The 17,902-nt window shown below is 51.0% G+C and overlaps 1 protein-coding gene across 1 annotated transcript in view; it reads right to left on the minus strand.

Annotated features, from left to right (window-relative positions):
• The window catches only part of GRIN2A (glutamate ionotropic receptor NMDA type subunit 2A), a 445,817-nt gene that overhangs the window by 179,222 nt on the left and 248,693 nt on the right, over positions 1 to 17,902 (minus strand). The window lies entirely within an intron of this gene.

The following is a 17,902-nucleotide window of genomic DNA, read 5'->3' on the forward strand; positions in this document are numbered from 1 at the left end:
TGGGTGTTTCTCAGACTTTAACACTTCACGGGAGTAGAAAGCCCAGTCTCTCTCTTGGGGCGCGGCTAGTAGTTTTGAACTGCTGACCTTGCAGTTAACAGCCCAACACATAGCTACTCTGCCACCAAGGCTCCTCAGCAAACACATTTAGGGGTGAGTCGCTTAAATATTTGACCAAAGATAGCAGCTAATTTTTAAGTTCATAGTTTTTCCCGGCCCATGGATAATGTGACAAATCTCTAAATGGCCCTTGGCCATTTGGTTGGCACACACCAAGTGCCTTCCTTCCTCAGGGACTTTGCACGCTGTTCCCTTGGCGAAGGGCTTTCGCTGGCCTTTTTACCGCCTGGTTCTTCAGTGAAAACATCACCCCTGTAGAGAGGCATCCCTGGTCTCCCACAGAGAGGAGACCCCTGATACGGACTGAATTGTGTCTCCCCAAAATAAGTGCTGTGAACCCTAAATTCTAAACCTGTGGTGATAATTTGGGAATGGGTTATCTTTTGTGTGGATGAAGCAGGCTACATGTGGGGCGTAGCTTGGAGAAATCTCTGTGGTGTCTCCAATACAAGGGTGAGCACAGCAGGGATGAGGGACGAGAGTGGTCAGGCAACATGGCAACCACCCAGGAGCAGCAGCTGAAGGCACGGGGACCTCCCTCCAGAGGTGACAGAGAGATGAAGCCTCCCCTCGAGCCAGCACTCCAAGTTTGGGCTCTTGGCCTCCTCAACTGTGAGAAAATACTTGGCTGTTTGTGAAAGCTCCCCCCTTGTGGGATTTGTTCTACAACAGCGGTAGCAAAGCAAGACCCTCCCCACCCCTGGTGTTACGATTTATGTACACTCACTGTCCTTCACAAAAATGGATGAAAAACCCACCAAACGTGCTGCTGTGCAACTGATACTCCGTGGACAGCAGGACGGCCTCACCAGGGTTTCTGGGCCCTGAGCTTTCCAGAACAGCTTCCTCCATGTGTTCAAGCCCCAGCATGTTGGCTAGCAGTCAGGCGCAAAGTCTGGGTGCCATCCACGGCCCTCTTTCCTCCAGAGTGACCCCTAATAAAGTGGAATTACTTTAGCTGAGTGTCTACTCATTTGGGGGGCGGGTACCAACTTCCCTCCTAGACTCTAATTCCAGTGATGAGATGGACTGTGTTCTGTTGTCTTCCCTGGAGTCCCTCCACCCTGCTTTGGGTCGTCTTGTCTTGAACACTAGATACATTCTTCAAACCACAAAACCAAAGCTCAAAATCCAGACGCACTGCCAACCCATGGAGACCCTATAAGATCGTGAAAAACTGCCCCCGTGAGTTCCGCAGCATGTAAATCTTCATGAAACAGACGGCTTCATCTTTCCCTTGAGTAACAGTGACCTTGAAGTTAACAAACCAGCCCAGCCATCAAGTGGATGCCAACTCACGGTGATGACTCCACACAGGTCAGAACAGAGAGTTTTCCGTGGCTGATTTTTCGGAAGTACCTCTCCAGACGGTCTTCTGAGGTTGTTCTGGGTGGAAGCACCTCTTGGTTATCAGCTAGCAGGGGGCATTAACCATCGGCACCCCCAAAGACTCCTTCAGAAGGAGGCCTAGTAACGTCGTGATTACACACTGGGCTGCCCGCTGCAAGGTCTGCAGTTTCAAACCATCAGACTCTACCCCCCCTGGGGCAATTCTACCCTGACCGTGAGGGTAATTATGAGTCAGTATCGACTCGATGGCGGTGAGTCTGGTTTTGGGTTAGGGACGCCTTCAAGGGAACAGGTGGGCGTCATTATGACAGAAGCCCACTGTGTGGTAGACAAAGGTCACATAACTTTCCTGGCCCTCAGTTTTCTCATCTGTGAAACAAGGACCAATCATATACACAGTTGGATGGGGAGGCAGATGCTCTACACATAAAAACTCCAAACACAGAGCCATCAAATCGGTTCCATCTCACAGTAACCTTATAGGTCAGGGTAGAACTGCTCCTGGGAGTTTTCAAGACTGTAATTCTTCATGGGAGTAGAAAGCCTCATCTTTCTCTGGGGGAGTGGCTGCTAGTGGCTTTGAACTGCTGACTTTGCAGTTAGAAGCCCAGCGAGTACCGACTATGCAGCCAGAGCTCCCATCCTCTGTAACAGAGTACGCCACACAATAGAGCCTATGTTATACCCCCTAAGATGTTCATCTTTTGCATTTTGACTTTTTTGAAAAAAAGGTCATCTTCTGATTCAGGTTAAATAAGATTCCACTCTCATTAAGAAACCCGGTTCCTGCATTTAAAAAAAAAGGAAAGAAAAAGACGTTTGGAAAGACAGAGTTATGGGACTCTGTCCAGCTGTATGCTGATGATTTAAAGAGCAAGGGGACAAACCTCAAACTACATCCTCGGCCACAATTCCACCACCATCACCTCCCTCCCACCCCGCCTAAATGCAGCCCTGTCCTCTTCAGTTAATTCATGAGACTGCCTTTCTCAATTTAAAAAAAATCTATTTTTCCCTTCAAAAGCCCCAGGGAGCTAGAGTAATGGCATGCACCTCATGAAGAAGGAAGGCAATCCTGCCATCTAGGCGGCGTTTTCTCCTCCCACTGCCCTTGGCGGTGGTGGGAGTCAGACCCTCCACAGGTGTGCACACTCACAGGTACCACCCGCTCGGTGGGCGGCGTACTTGTTCATTCACTGCCATCAGGCCGGCTGCGACTCAGGCAGCCTCCTGCATCCGAGCTGAAGACACTGCCCGGTTCCACATCAGCTTCCTGATCATGAGCGATGCGAGCCCAGTGTACCGGCCAATGGGCCAGTCCCTCTCCCTCTCCCTCGACTTCGGCCACCATGATGTCCTTTGCTAGCAAGGGGGAGCCTTTCCTGGTGACGTGTCCACAGTGAGTGTCCACATCCTCCTTCTCCCCCTCAGACCCAGGATCACTCTAACTGTACGTCTAAGACTTGCACACGTTCCTGACAATCCCAGAGTGCACACTCCTCACCAACACCGCAACCCCAATACATCTGTCCCTTTGTCTCCCCCCCACCCCCCACCCCCATTGCCTAGAGGAGGCCTGGTGTTGGAGTGCTTACGAACTGGGCTGCAACACGCCAGGTCAGCATTTCCAAGTCACCAGCGGGACCACGGGAGAAAGATGGAGCTTTCTATCCCTGGGAAGAGCTACAGCCTGGGCAAAGCACAGCGATAGTTAGTTCTGCCCTGCTCGACACAGCCCGGCAGGGGCCCGAGTGACAGCCCCCACCCCCAGTTGGAGTGGGTCCTGCGGCAGTGAGGAGCCCCGCCAGGGCTGAGAGGTGACTGGGAAGAGCAGACACTTCGTCATCATCCAAGGGACATCTCCACTCTGGAAATGTTGAGCGAGATCGTTTGCCCAGTGAAAGACATGGTTTGATTTCTTTTTCTTTGTTTCTTTGAAATGAACTTGTAGGTCACCGCAGCTTCCAAGTCAACCGAGATTTTCTGTTCCTTCTTTTGCCACTCAGACCAACATTTAGAGGGGTAAGGGAACTGGAGGGAATTTCTGCCCCCACCCCCACCCCAATGGAACACTTTTAAAAATCAATCAATCCATTAATTTCCTGTTAAAACCTATTTTTTTTTTAGGTTCTCCATCCCTAATCCTAACCATCTCCCTTTTCCACCCCCTATCTCCGGCCTCCTTGCAGTCATCAAAGTCTTGTCTTTTGGTGAATAAACCACATTTCTTCCTCTTTGATTTTGCTTATAACAACGATGATATTAAATATTTATCTCTGTAAGATTGAGTTTGCTCATGCTCTACAGTTTTGTCCATGCCTTGCGGGGTTTAAGAGAGTTATCGTTGCTTTTAATTGGTTGCTTCCAAAGTAACAAAATGCCAGCAGAATTTCCAACCGGCCCATCTCTTGCAGTCCCGGTTTCTATCCTATCAACTGAACTAGGCCAGTGGTTCTCAACCTGTGGGTTGAGACCCCTTTGGGGGTCAAGGGACCCTTTCACGGGTGTCGCCTAAGACCATCAGAAAACACGTAAATATTTCACAATATATAATTACATATTGTTTTGTGATTAATCACTATGCTTTAATTATGTTCCATTTGTAACAATGAAAATACATCCTGCCTATCATATATTTACACGATGATTCATCACAGTAGCAAAATGACAGTGATGAAGTAGCAAGGAAAACAATTTTATGGTTGGGAATCACCACAACGTGAGGAACTCGATTAAAGGGTCGCGGCATTAGGAAGGTTGAGAACCACTGCTCTTGACCAATGATTCTCAGAGAAGGTGATACCGCCCGCTGGAGGCTGCTGGAATGATGCAGGGGGACTGCAAAGGCCGAGACCTACTGTATCCTGGATGATGGGCTACCATACACATGTTTACAATTGCCAACGGGGTACTGAGTCATTTTAGTTTTTTCTGAAAGGGACCACAGGCTAAGCAAGTTTAGAAACCTATGTTCTACATCCACATCTTGATGATAGGCCCTTTCTGAACCAATAGCTGTAGTGAGAAGGCTCGGCTGTGGCCCAGCGGTCCACAAGGTGGTCGACAGAGGGTGGGCTCTAGAAGAGGCAGGTGCTGGCCTCCGCGTCAGGCAAAGCTTATTCCTAACCAGGAAGGAAATGCTGTTGGGAAAAAAACAGAGAAGCCTCCAGGCACAACGTTGATGATCTCAGGAGTCTCCATCGTAATTCACAGGAGTTCTCTACTTATACTCTCCAAGGGCCTCCCATAAATCATAAAGCAAAACCCAAGGCCTCTCCGGCCCTAGAGAGCATGGCCTGTCTCTCCAAACTCTTGTCTCACTGGCCCATCCCAAGCCTGTCATTCTGTCCTGCTAGCTGTTCCTCAATCTCCCAGGTAATGTTGTATCCTGGGGGCCTTTGCACACGCCGGTGGCCCTGCCAGAACGCACGCCCCCCAGATCGACACGATCCTTTCTCAATAGCGTCATTCCTCAACCTGCCAAAAGTTCACCTTTGCCACCATCTGCTCCAAAATCCTACTTCTGCCTCTACCCCCTGACCCTGCTCTGTGTCCCTTCCCGTACTGCGTCCATAGCAACCTGGCAGGGCATGCTGACTCATCTGTGTCCCGTCCTCCCATTAGAAGATGAGCTTCAGATAGGAAGCCTTCCTCTGTTACTGTTTACCAACATATGTGTAGCGCCTTCGGGGTCTAGTCCATTATTAGCATTATTAGCAGAACCAGGATTAAAACAGCCTGAGCGAATACGTGAGTGTGGGAGAGTGAATGAGTAAGAGTAAGTGAATGAGTGAGTGAGAGTGTGTGAGTGAGTGTAAGAGAGTGAGCGTGTGTGAGCGAGTGTGAGTGAGAGTGAATTAGTGAGTGAAACTGAGTGAGTGAATTAGAGTAAGTGAATGAGTGAGAGAGTGATTGAACTCTAAGCTATCAGGAAATGAACAGAGGCAGGAGAGGAAATGTTTACTATGTGGTTTGTTCTGTGTGTGTTTTGTTTTTGCCTGATGGGCTGAAGACAAACACCGCCCCCCCCCAGTCCTCTGTTCAGGTCTCAGTCTATTTAAGATGAAATTTTGTATTCACAGTAACAGATCTGCAATGGAAAATACTCGTGGTTGAGCAGCCTGATAACATAACTGATGCACAGAGCTGTACACATGCAGGGTGTTGACATGGCAAATGAGGGGTTACCAATATATTTACCACTTTAAAAGAAACCAAGAAAAGCAATGTTCTCTTCTGAAAGCAGAAGATTTATTAAACCCAAGATCTATAAATGGCTCAGGGGCATGGTCCTCCCTCCCCTCCATATCCCTCACCAAATAGAAAATGTTTGCCGATGGAGTGGCCACCCTCAATGTATGAATTGAATGCTTTAGAAATCAAGGTGGACAACCCATTATGGCCTGGCTCCCACCCAGCCGCCAACGTAAACCTTGGCTTCCCTCCTCTTTTCTGTCTTTATTTCCTTCCTGCTGCCTGCCCAGAAGGACTGAAATTCCTGTGCAGATGTCCTCGCTCCATTCTCTGTATCAATTAATACATACTGGCCTTCCTCTGGAAGGCCGGAAGTCTGAGAGGGTGCGTTCTAGAACTAATTGTAAAGAAGTTGATGCCCCTGCATCAACTTTTGGACCAGCGTTTGGGGCTGGTCTCATAGAGATTCTTCCAGGAAAGACAGCTTCACCTCCTTTGTTTTTTGATTGTTGTATTAGTGGCAATGGGGCAGGGGCACTAGAGAGAAGGAGGGAGAGAAGGAAGGAGGGAGGGAAGGAGGGGGAGAGAGAGATGAATCTTTATGATAATGTCAACCACACTCCCTGACATTGCAGATGGGGCTATTAATATTTTCAGAAAGCTTGTTGTGTGGTTTGCAAGATGAATGACCCTCCATCACACACTTCCATGACTGATTAACTATAGAGACAGCCAAGTAGCTCCTGTCCACAAAGGGAGCCCTCTGTCTGGGCGTCATGTCACTGGGAGACGTTCCAGGGAGCTGGGACATCCCCCTTCTCCCCTGAGAGACCAGAGAATCAGAGGGTCAGGTGCTTAACTCATAGAGGTGATTTTAATCCTGATTCTGACTGTGGAGAGATCCCTGTTAGCTCGCATTATTTGATGAGATTACCTACCCAAGCACCATGATTATGGGAATGATAATGCCATCCACGTATAGCGTGACGTTGCCATGAGAGTGAAGTAGAAGGGTGTGCGATAAGCTGCATAACACCTCTTGGAGTTGCAGTGCTGTGTTAGCAGGGATCAGTCTGTAAGAGTCCCATGCATTGAGCATCTGTGCTATAGGGGGCGCCTGTGAGCAAGGGTAAAACAGAGCCCTCGGAGTTCATCAGCAGCACCAGCAGCACCTCACCACCATTATCATCAGTCACAAAGGACCTAGAAGGGAGGAGACTGGTGTCCCAGAGACCATACACCTGGGTCTGGAGAAAGAACCACTGGGCAATTAGTTCGTCTTTCTTACAACCCCGCCTCTTATTCATGAGCCCTGTGCTTTGGCCTCCCTTCCTTGTCTGCAGCGCAGGGCGGAGAAGCCACCTGCACCTCTGAGGCTGCAAGGCCAGTTGACACACACGTGTAAAGACTAATAACCTAGTCCATGAATTTGCACCAAAGACGACGAATGGTTGACAGAGGCTACATTAACAGCAGACTCAAGGTCATCATCCACCCGCCCCACTGCACCCCACCCCCAAGTTTCTGAGAGTTTGTGAGAGGGTGGACACCCCTGGAGGGTGACGCCATTTCTCAGGCATCTAAAAGCATCTTAATGGACCAAGAGAACACATGGTTCGAAAGCACTGGCTAGTCTGAACCCCAGCATTCCCTCCTCCTCTTCCATTAAGCAGCTCAGTTCCCTGGGAGTTTATCACATGCCATCAAGCTACAGGTGGCCAGGGAGCCTAGGTTCAAAGAGGCAAAGCTTACCAAAGAGCCTGGCATGGGGAGAGCAAAGCTCATCGTGAAAGCCCAGTGTCCTAAATCTTAGTTCGGTTTCCACGAGGCTGTGTGCCCTTGAATTGACTCGACCCACAGCACCCCATGAAGGAGTAGAACTGCCCCATCAGGGTTTCTAGCCTGTTCCTTTGTGGGAGCAGATGAGTCCGATGCCAGTCTTTCTGTAGGCACCTGAACACCTCACCATTGGGTCACTAGGGCTCCTGATTTCCACCTAAAGAATGTTGATAAGGGCGAGGGTTGTGGCTTGCCTGAGAATTACACCCATGCCCATCTGGGCCCAATTTTATCTCTTTATGGACACCAAGCCAAATCATCACGTTGATGGCGTGCACAGTGGTTTCACAGAACGGAGGAGAACCGCCCCACAGGGTTTCCAAAGCTGTTGTCCAGAGGGGAGCAGGCAGCCTCACCTTTCTCCCAAGGAGCGGCCAGTGGCTTTGAACCTTTCCATTGGCAATCCATGGAGTGTCCTGGTTATGTGATGAGCTGCAACGGCGTGGTCAAGTTCAAAACCCCAGCAGCTCTGTGGGAGAAAGACTGGGCTTTCTACTCCAGTAAAGAGCTACAGTCTTAGAAACCCATCAGAGCAATTCTACCCTGTCCTACAGGGTCACTATGAGTTGGCATCGATTTGAAGGCAGTGAGTTTTTGTTTGTGTTTAGCTCTTTCCAGGAGTAGAAAGCTTCGTCTTTCTCCTGTGGGGAGAGAGCAACTCGTGATGTCAGCCTGCTGGCCTTGTGATTAGCAGCCCATCCTGTAACTACGAGTCCACACCTGGACTAGTGAAAGGTGTCACACACTCACACCTGCCCCACCACCTACACCTACGTAGCTCCGGCTTGCTGTCTCTTGCTGTCACTCAAAAGGTCTGCTTCCCTGGAAATCTCACCAGATCTATCATTTAATTAACTTTTTCAGCCCGCCTATAGGGAAAGAAATCAATTACTCTATTCCCTTCTGTACCTGTTGAGGGACCCACCATGGTCAAGTGATGCTTATTTCCTGTGGCTACTGGTAAAGCTGGCCTGCCTCTTTATTTATGCAACAAATCTGTACAGAACACCCATATTTTGGTAATACAGTCTTATCTTTTTAATATAGTGTTGGATTCAATTTGGCTAAATCTGACCCAAAAGCAGTGTGTGGGCTTTGGTTCGATACCCTCATGAAGGCTCACTGCCTACAGTCTTCTTTCCTGGTACTGACCCTTGTACTACGGTAACTATGGCCTGTACTGACCCGTGTACTGTGGTAACTATGGCCTAAGAGCCATGGAGATGTGGTGGGTTACACTTTGGGCTGCTAACTGCAAGGTCAGCTCTGTCCTGTCGGCCCGCTATGAGACGACATCGACTCAATGGCAGTGAGACAGATGGTCTAATAGAACGAATGAGAAGTTTTCTCTGTTTTCCCCCTAGTATAAAATTGGCATCATTCCTGCCTTAAGTATTTGATGGAACGGAAGAGGGAAGCAATCTGGGCCTAGGACTGATTGGTGGGAGGAATTATAGCTACAGATTCTATTACACACTCTCATAGAGTCGATACCTAGTCATATAAGCCCCATCCCCTTACCGTTTCAATTTCTCTCACTTTCTCTTTCCTTCTCAACACACACACACACACACACACACATACAAACCATACACACTCACAGAGCGAGGTGTGTGTGGAATCATTCATAAACGTTTGCCTTTAGGAAACCCTCTGGTGTCTGCGTGCTTGCGCGTGTTTCATTACATACTCTTTGTACTTTTCCTTTGACTCTGTCTTCTCTTCGGTCAAATGCATATTTCTTTTTATAATTTACAGACCAACAGCGTTGGAAACGCACGAAGGAAGTTCTCCTCTGTCTGGAGGGTCGCTATGAGTCAGCCCAGACTCAATGGCAGTGCGTCTACTTTGGGTTTTGTCCATAATCATGCCCATAGGAGCAGCTGCTGCGTAATCACTGTTGCCTGGCTGTCCCCAGGACAGATTGCAGTGCAGATCTGCCCCACAGGGTCTGCCAGGCTCTGATGTTTGGGGAAGAAGGTAGCCAGATCTCTCTTCTGAGCGCATCTGGGTGGGTTCAAACCACTTGTCTTTCTGGTTGGTAGTCAAACCACTCTGGGACTCCTGATATGGTGCAAGCCACTAAAGAAATATAAGATCGACTAAGGTAAACTAAAATGGTTCAGGAGGGCAGTGGGTCAATATGAGTGAAGTGGGCCAGGTGAAAGGTGAGGTCAACCTCTCTGGCTCATAGAACCGGCCACGGCGCACTTCCCAGTCATATCCCCGGGCAGGGACCAGGGGTGACCCTCGCCGCTCTTCAGAGTTCTTAAGATAAGCTACGAGAACAACTTTGCTGTAATCTCACAATCTCAAACATGGAGGCTTCGTCAATTTGAAAAAACAGTACAAAGGTCCCATCGCTGACCAAACACAAAATAAAACACTGCCTGTCGATTTGCAATCTCTGAAATTAGTTCCTGGGTTTAGAAAGGAACACAACCAGATTTGAACTCAGGTTCCACTGCCCATTATTAGCTCTGTGGCGTGTGTCACGCTACGTAACTTCTCTGGTCCTCAATGTCCTTATCTGTAACAGCTGTCACTGTGAATTAGAGTCTACTGGCTGGTCCTCTCTCTACTTGGCATCCATTTTTTTCTTCCTTATTCCTAATGAAGGACCCCTGGTGGCACAGCGGATTAGGCCTTGGGCTGCTAACCACAAGATCACCCGTTCAAAACCACCAGCTGCTTCTAGGGAGAAAGAGGAAGCTTTCTACTCCTGTGAAGATTAACACAGGAGAAACCCACAGGAGAAGTTCTACTCTGACCTATAGGGTCGCTATGAGTCGGAAATTAATCGATGGCAGTGTGTTTGTGTTTGTTTGTTTTAATTCTTAACAGGATTCCTGCTGTGTCAAGATCCTAGGCTCCTATGAGAACCCCAAGCTTTGGGAAACACCAGTCCCATGCCTGGTTCTAGGAGGAGGTCCAGTTTGGTTTAACCTAATCTGCTATGCCTAACCTGCTGACCGGGTCAGGACTCCAGAACTAAGTATATCCGTCAGTTCTTGCCAATTTCCAAGTGACTGCGATTGGCCATGATCACCAGTCGCCAAGACGCTGCCCCAAGTGCCGCTGGCAGCAAGCTTGAGGCCCTGAAGGAGGTCAGCAGGGGATACAAAGACCACATTCCCCAAAGAACAGTCAAGAGACCTTAGGGGAGATCATCAGAACCCTGAGCATACTGTGCCTGGAGCCCACACCCCCTATGGAATTCCACGAGGGTGAAATCCACCCATCTCTGGGATTCTGGTTAACGTGATATAATTCAACCCTGTACCTTGGTGGTTACCCGCCGCAAAAACCTCTTAACGCCCACCGGAGGATCAAGACAATGCATCCAGAGGGGTACACGAGTGGGAGGCCCTGCCATCCAAGACAGGCGTTATCCCGGGGTGCTTCAACAAGGCCAGTACATGCCACTTAAAATATACGCTTGCATAATATACACCTGACGTCCCACTCCTCCACGCACACAGGATGATGCATTAATTAAATTAAACTTTAACTACACCCTTCTTTTTCATTAAAAGTGATGGGAAATGAAAGGGAATGAACACAGGCCTCGGGAGAGCTATTCCCCATCATGCAGGGAACTGAGCCGCGCTGTGCTGACACGCCCTGGGTTTGGCCAAGAAACAGTCTTTCAGAACCCAGATGGCCTGGCTGCTGGGGTTTGCCTAGCTGTATCTGGGACAGCAGCAGATGCCCCCACTTTGGGGCCCATGTAGAAAAGTAGCTGGTCTTCCAGGCCCGGGAGCCCTGGTTCAATAGTAGGCAGTTAAGCAGAAGGTCAGTGGTTCGAGCCCACTAGCCCATCCTCAGAATAAAGATGTGTTTGTCAGCCCTTCAGTGCGGCCATATGGAGGGGGGGGGCGGTCACTGTGAGCCACAACTGGCTCAACAGCAAAGAAGGCCATGGGACTCATTATGAGGAGCCCTGGGGGTGCTGTGGTGAAGCGCTTGCTTGGCTGCTACCCAAAAGCCCACAGATCAACTGTACCCAGCACACCCTGCACAAGAAAGATGAGGCAGCTTGCCTCCATAGAGAGAGCAGCCCTGGAGACCTGCTGGGCGGGTCTGCTCTGCCTACGGAGTCCCTGTGGGTTAGGACTGAGGGCAATGTCTTATGGACTGTAGCAATCAGGAGCCCGGAGGCTACAGGGGTCAAGCACTTGGCTGTTCAAACCCACCTGAGTTTCCACACCTTGGGAGTGAGATATGATGATCTGATTTGAGGAAGGGGATCCCGTGGGCCTTCTACCCTATCCCAGGGGCTGCCGTAAGTGGGAACGAACTGAAACCAGTGGGCTGATGTCCCAGGTCGGGCCCAGATAGCATTGCTGAGAGAGAGAGACAGGGAGCTCCTGTGGTGGAGCCACTGCCACGTGTGAGGGCACCAGGCACCTGTGTCGGAGCTCAGGCGCACCTACAGGCAGGCAGCATTCGCAGGGGAGCGTAAGAAAGGGGCTCACAGAAGCAGAGAGTCACAGCCAGGTGGGGAGACCACGGAAGGTTGGGGGATGCAGAGGAAGGTGGGGAGAGGCTCTTCCAGGACAGCAGACCCAGAACAGCTTTTAAAGGGATCCACCCTGAGCCTCCAGGTCTTCATGCTCTGCCTTCATGCTCCTCCCACTGGGCGAGAGGGGTTTTTAACTACGCGAGGCCCCAGGTGTCTTCCAAGTCACCTCTGAGAGAAACCAAGGCAGGTCGTGTCTCCTGCATGACGTGCCTCCTCCCTGGTCCAGGGCCAACGAGTGGTTTGCCATTCATGGCAGGGTTCTAGTTAGACCGAGCTTCTTTCCTCCGGACTCGGAGGGCTGGCGATTCATACAGGATCAAGGTTACTTCTCCCTCTATCAACAACTGCTGGTGTGACTACTGAACTTTCCAGGCTGCGCTCACCCCGAGGAGATGAGCAATAGCCATGGTCGAAGATCACTGTAGGCTGTACAATGTCTCTCCTGAGGTTGAAGAGCCTGTGCAGACACCCACCAGGCTGCTCGACCACACTCAGGCTGGCAATAGAAATAATAGAAGTCATGTAGAGCGCTGGACTTCACAGTCCCGGGGTCTCTGTTCTTCCCTACCCCTCGGGGATTTCCCCCAAGATCATGGAGTCCATTCAGACTCAATGGTGACCCTGTAGCACAGGGCAGAAGTGCCCCAGAGTGTTCCCAAGGCTGTCACCTTACAGAATCGGACAGGCTCCGCTTTCTTCCCTGAAGCTGCAGGTAGGCTTGAACCTCCCATCTTTTGATTAGAGGTCAAACACTTATCCACCACACTCCCAGGACTGGCCTACCACAGTTGACGTTCCCCGTGGCTTAAACTCGAACCTTCGTCTGAGTCTCCAGGCTCTGCTTGGTGGTCTCATCTCATCTTGGGGTAGTAGCCACCCCAATAATCTCGCCACTATCCATAATCCCACAACTTCTGTACTGTGTTCGCAGTCTGCGCTCACCATGGTCTCTCCCATTGTCTTCTTGGTATTTCCACCTGAATGCCTCAACCCCCCCTAAAACCCAAACACTCCCCGGCCCACCCCATCGCATGGATACCGACTCATAACCACCCTCTAGGACAGGGTAGAACTGCCCCTGTGCATTTCTGAGACTGTCACTCTTTCTGGGAGTAGAAAGCCCTGTCTTTCTCCCACAGAGCGGCTGATGGTTTCAAACTGCTGACCTTACGGAACGCAGGCCAACATGTGACTGCTGCATCACCGGGGCTCTCATATACCTCAAAGGCATGGCCAACTTAACATGACGAGGCCCCGGCTCCATTGTCCCTGTCTGTTTTCCCCCATGTTCTTTCCCCATCTCGTAGACTGCACCAGAGGAAACCTATTCGGCTTCCCCTTCTTGACCGCCTCATGCTCATCCACAAAGCCCTGTTATTTTCACTCCCAAATACTCATGGCCAGCTGTCCTTGCATCCACTGGACTCCTGGGGACTCCTGGTGTGTGTGCAGCAGGAGCTGTGCTCCAGAAGGTTTTAAAAGGCTGTGATATTTCAAAAGTAGATTGCCAGGCCTTTCTTCTGAGGGGCCTCTGGGTGGAGTTGAACCCGTAGCCTTTGAGTTAGCAGCTGTGTATTTAACCGTTTGCACCACCAACCCAGCCCAGGGTTCCCAAACCCACTCATTTCATTCTGAATCCACAACCACGACTCCAACCCAAGCTGCCCTCACCCCAACCAGCCCCTGTGCTCCCCGGTGAGACCTCCACCCCTAACTCACCCTCCGCCAGTCGCTGGCAGAGGGATAATGAGGGTGCTTTGTGGTCCCGCTCTCTCTCCCCAGAAGAGGGAGTGTAGCAAATGATTAGTCCATGACACCAAATCACGAAGGCCCAACAGAAAAGCATCCCCCGGGCCAGCCTTGGGGGAAGCAGATCATGCACCTTGTTGGTGAGGCCAGCTGGTCTCCATATCCACAGGCTTCCTTCCTCGCTGCCCCCGGGCAAACCTGGCACGGCCCACACCGCCCGGACCTCCGGGTACACGGCTCAGCCTGTCTCTGGCCCCTCCAGCTCCCGGTATCAGCCTTCCACCATGTGTCAAGCTCTTTGCTGGCTGCCGATTGTAAATGATCGACGGGTACTACAGGGCTGGCACGAGGAGCTTCTGACTTCCAACTCACAGAGGACGGGCCCTGTTCCAGGAGGGGGCCCACACACAGCGAGGACGCTGACAAGAGATGGGCCACTGAGTGTCCGGGCTGGGGAGGGAGGGCAGCCTACCTCCCATGGGCCATCGAGACACTGGAGGTCCTGGAAGGAGCTGTGCCTTTGACCCAAGGATCAGGTGGCAAGCTTCGAGTGTCAACTGTATCCCGGGGCTCCGGCAAAGCATGCGGCATGCATTTCACCAGCACCAGTCACGGGGGGCTCGGCTTACACAGAAGCACTGGCGGCTTGGACAATGAAGTGCCCAGAGAGCCTGGGCTCAGGAACGCGGGCTGTCCATCCCCGTCTTGGAGAGCCGTGCGGCCATGCAGAATGCATTTCGGATACTCCGCTGGCCCCCGGCCCTGTGTTCACCCACCACCTCCCCTCTCATCGATCTCGCCGGGGACTCAGGCTTGTTTCTCTTTCCCCGTCTGGCTGCCCCATTGGATTTGCAGCAGCCACAGCTGGATCCTTCCCCTGGGGTGGCTGCAGCCCCTGCCAGACGCGGCTGTGGAGCATGTGGTGATGCCACAGATCAATATTTGCAAAGAGGTATGCCACGTGTCCAGGGAAGTTGCCACTCCGTTCAAGCTCAGAAAATGAGCCGAGCTGCCAGCCGCTTCCCTGGGCAGCCACAAGAAGGGGCCCCACCTTGACCCCTATGATGAGTACAGGGTCTTCATGAGTCATTAATCCGGGAGCGTTTCCTGGGTCACCCTCGAAATGGGAGAGGGTGTCAGTGCCACTCTTTCTCGTGGATCTGTTCCCTGTCACTCCAGGAGGGTTACTGACAATGAGGTTGCTTCCATGAGGCAAGTCGGGGTTTTCTCCTCCAGTAAAGAGTTCCACTGTCCAAAACGCACACAGGGGCAGTTCTACCCTGTCCTGGGGGGTCGCTATGAGCCAGCATGGACTTGATGGCAGCGTGTTTCGTTTGTTTGTTTTTCTTTCCATAAAACACAAGCCTGGTTGCGGAAAGGAAGACGGTACTGTAAAACCCTTAAGTGTTCGGACCAGGCATCATCAATGAAGGCCAAATAGCTTCTTCCAACATAAATTCACAAGGCTCCTGGGGGCAAATGTGTTGTTCCAGTCTTTTGACTTGGGCGCCGGAGCTGGACTCCCAGAGCTGTGCTCTGGACGTGAGGGTTCTCCCACCCCCTGGACGCCTTGAGGGGTGCCGTCCTCATCCAGGTGGGACACGTGATGATTGAAAGATACTTCCGTGTCTCCTCTACCTGCTCCATGGACAGCTTGCTGGATGTTTGCTGCTGTAGCCTCTGTGCTGACTCACAGCGACATGATGCACAGCAGAAGGAAACACTGCCTGGTCCTGTGCGTCCTCACAACTGTCCTTTGTTCCAGCCCGTCGGTGACGACGCTGTGTCAGCCCATCTCCTTGAGGCCCTTCCTCTTTTTCCGCTGTCCCTCTACTTTGCCAAGCACCATGTCCCTCCTCCGGGGACTGGTCTCTCCTGACAACATGTACAGAGTATGTGAGACGCAGTCTCACCCTTCTGGCCTCTAAGGAGCATTCAGGCTCTATGCCTTCCGGGGAAGATGTGTATCTTCATGGGTCAGTCCATGGCACATGTCCTTCGAATAGTCTTCACCAGCACCCTCCTGCAGATTCTTCTTGGAAAGGCCTTCTCTATTCAGTGTCCAACTCCCACATGCACACGAGGCAACTGAATACACGATGGGTCAGTAGAGCAGTGTAAGGGTATACATTTCTCCCTCACTGCCGCTGAGTCCGTGTTAACGCCTAGAGACCCTATAGCACGGGGTAGAGTAGCCCATGTGGTTTTTGAGACTGGAACTCTTTGCATGAGTAGAAAACCCTGTCTTTCCCCTGCAGAGCGACAGCTGGTTTCAAACTGCTGACCTTGCAGTTATCAGCCCAACGCATAACCACTATACCACCACGGTTCCTGTATAACAGCATAAGAAGTATAAATCCAAACAGCAATGATAACGATTATAGCCACAATCAGATGGAGAATGAGAAGGAGGAAAAAATGGGGAACAGAAGAGGAGCAGGGAGAGAAGGAAAAGGCGGAAGGTGGGAACAGAGGTGAAGACACTATTAATACAGAGATATGTGAGATCCTACAGCATTTGTCATTTTGTGATTGACATACTTCATTTAATGTGTCTTGGGCGAAGTGTGGCTCTTTAGAGGCAAGGATGGCACCACTGGGTCTCATATACTTCGGGCGTGTTGTCAGGAGGGGCCAAGCCCTGGAGAAGGGCATGATGCTGGGCAAAGTGCAGGGTGGTGACAGCGAGGAAGGCCCTCAAAGAGATGAACTGGCACAGTAGCCGCCACACGGGCTTGAGCACAGGGACAATGCTGAGCACCAGGCAGGGCTGGGCAGGGTTTCCCTCTGTGTGCACAGGGTAGCTGGGGGCCGGACGGGAGGGCACCTAACAACAGTAACAGTGTCTTTCGGCTCCATCCCTACTGTGGCAACAATGGAGATGTCCTTTCTCCTACTGGCTTAGCAGAATCTCGTCCTCTGTATGCACTTCCTTCAGCTGCTTTAAAACTCAAGCCCCAAAAATGTCCCCACTGAAATCCTTAAAACCAAACAATGGTTTCGCTGAAGTAGAGGAAAAGAGAAGTGAGGCTTGGACATTATGCTCTTTTAAGAAGGATCCAAAAGGGACAGATGGACAACATCAGCTGGAAAGATCAGACGGGAACCTTTGGGGACAGCGAGCTTGTGTTGATGGGGGTGGGATGACGCAGACGGGAGGGCAGGTGGGCTATACAGTTAGAGGAGTGGAGTCTGCGTCACTGAATTGCACACACGGAGCGTGCTGAATGGTGTCTGCTTGCTACGCACACTCTGAGCCACAAGAAACACACAGCATCCTTTCTTCAAAAGAAGACGAAGGCAATGATGATGACAGTTAGCGATGGTGAAATGTTTATTCCATGCCGGGCGCTTTCCTAATGGCGTAGGGGGTTGCCCACTGGCTGCTAACCAGAAGGGCAGCAGTTTGAACCCCACAGCTCCCCTGAGGGAGAAAGAGAGGCTTTCTACTCCCCTTGAACACTCACAAGGACAGCTGCACCCTGTCTGAGAGAGTTAAAGTTTACTGTGCCAACCTGGCCGATAAACACATGTGGGCTTAATTGAAGGGCGGAGCGATAAATGGCTCCATGAGTCTCACCTTTCGAGTTCTTGGGTCTCTTATTCTCTGATGGTCGGAGCAGGGTGCAGTTGCCTTAGCCAGTTCCCTGCTTCAACTGGCCAGGCTCACTTCCTGGGAGACATCCCTGAGGAGAAGCCACATGGACCTACCCTGATGCAGCCCTGGATGCTGGAGCAGCCATGTGGAGACCCCTGCCAGCGCTGAGATGCTTACATGTTCACCGATTCCACTTTCCTCCTGCAGTCGGCATCATTGCGTGTGTTTTGTGAGATTGAGGAGGACTTTGTAGATTGGTGTCAGACATATGGGCTAATGTTGGACTTGGGGGCTTGGGCAGCACAGGGTTAGGATGCTTTCTTAATGTACACTTACCTTTTATACAAAACTCTCTCTTACACATATAAGTTTCTCTGAATTTGATTCCCTAGCGTACCCAGACTAACACACTGTCCTATAGACATTCTATGGCTTAGAAGGGACTTGGTGACAGTGAGCTTATGAGTTTTTGAGAAGAAGAAGAAGATATAGGAGACACACACACACACACACACACACACACACCA

This window comes from Echinops telfairi, unplaced genomic scaffold (assembly GCF_000313985.2).
Source record: "Echinops telfairi isolate 266 unplaced genomic scaffold, ASM31398v2 ScPeMD7_5;HRSCAF=22, whole genome shotgun sequence".
NCBI lineage: Eukaryota > Metazoa > Chordata > Mammalia > Afrosoricida > Tenrecidae > Echinops > Echinops telfairi.